At 32.0% G+C, this 1,047-nt stretch overlaps 1 protein-coding gene and 1 long non-coding RNA gene across 10 annotated transcripts in view; one reads left to right on the top strand and one right to left on the bottom strand.

The window, feature by feature from the left end:
* Positions 1-1,047, bottom strand: part of LOC106871985 (FMRFamide receptor) — a 337,948-nt gene that overhangs the window by 213,772 nt on the left and 123,129 nt on the right. Inside the window, exon 1 of one of the 9 annotated variants that reach the window (XM_052969022.1) lies at positions 381-585. The exons of 7 other annotated variants lie outside the window; for them this stretch is intronic. The gene's annotated coding sequence lies outside the window, so the exon portion shown is untranslated. Of the gene's footprint in view, positions 1-380; positions 586-1,047 lie in introns of those variants that run through there. One more of the 9 variants, XM_052969023.1, reaches the window with a different exon arrangement.
* LOC128248164 (uncharacterized) overlaps positions 1-1,047 on the top strand; it is a 22,420-nt gene that overhangs the window by 20,032 nt on the left and 1,341 nt on the right. The window lies entirely within an intron of this gene.

Here is a 1,047-nt window from a genome sequence, read left to right as displayed (position 1 = left end):
TCAAACAAAATGATAATAATAATAATAATAATAATAATAATAATAATAATAATAATAGAGATAACTCGAATGTGGAATCTAAAAACAGAAACAATTCCTATCATAGTAGGTGCCTTAGGTATAATAAAAAAAATATTCAGACAAATACATAACAAAAACACCAGGACTTACAAATATATATAACATACAGAAAATTGCACTACTGGGCACTGCACACAGCCTATGCAAAACACTTTCAATACAGTAACCATAAGAGCATCACAGAAAACCACAGCACATACCCAAGGCACACAGAGCTGCGCTCGGTAGTGAAGTGAAAGCACGTTATAAAAATAAAACTACTGAACAATAATAATAATAAGAAGAAGAATAACAAATACCTTGATGTAACTGATTCGAAATGTTATCATGTACCTGGTATATTTTGTGTTGGCATAAAAGATGGGCTACAGCAAATATTTTGCTCAATGACACACATCTGCTCGTTAGTTATTTGATGTTCACCAGTTGAACATGTCCATTAGAGGCTGACGTTATGTGCATCTCTGATCACGAACGGGATTATTGGGGACGCATCATAGCCATGTGTTGAGAAGGATTTGGGGTGGGGTTAAGCGGGATAGGCTACTTGACCCGAAGGAAATTCTAACTAGCCCTCACATTCAATGTCATGCGTTGCTTATCTCATTATGATAACGCTTATCTCATTATATATGCGTGACCACGTCTCGCCCATATAGTTGTGATGTACGTGCCTGATGTACTCTTATCAGACGGGTCGTCATGATGGATATACTCGACTTCGTTTATTTGAAACCTAGTGTCACTTTGATGTCGTGCGCTGCTCTCTCACACAATAATAATAATACTAAAATAAAAAATAGTAATAATAATATCCATGATGATGATGATGATGATTATTATTATTATTATTATTATTATTATTATTATTATTATTATTATTATTATTATTATTATTATTATTATTATTATTATTATTATTATTATTATTTTATGTTTGACTTTTGTTTTGCATTTGTACAAGTT

The sequence above is a fragment of the Octopus bimaculoides genome, chromosome 6 (genome assembly GCF_001194135.2).
Source record: "Octopus bimaculoides isolate UCB-OBI-ISO-001 chromosome 6, ASM119413v2, whole genome shotgun sequence".
Taxonomy (NCBI): domain Eukaryota; kingdom Metazoa; phylum Mollusca; class Cephalopoda; order Octopoda; family Octopodidae; genus Octopus; species Octopus bimaculoides.
This window is presented reverse-complemented; position numbering and strand designations above follow the sequence as displayed.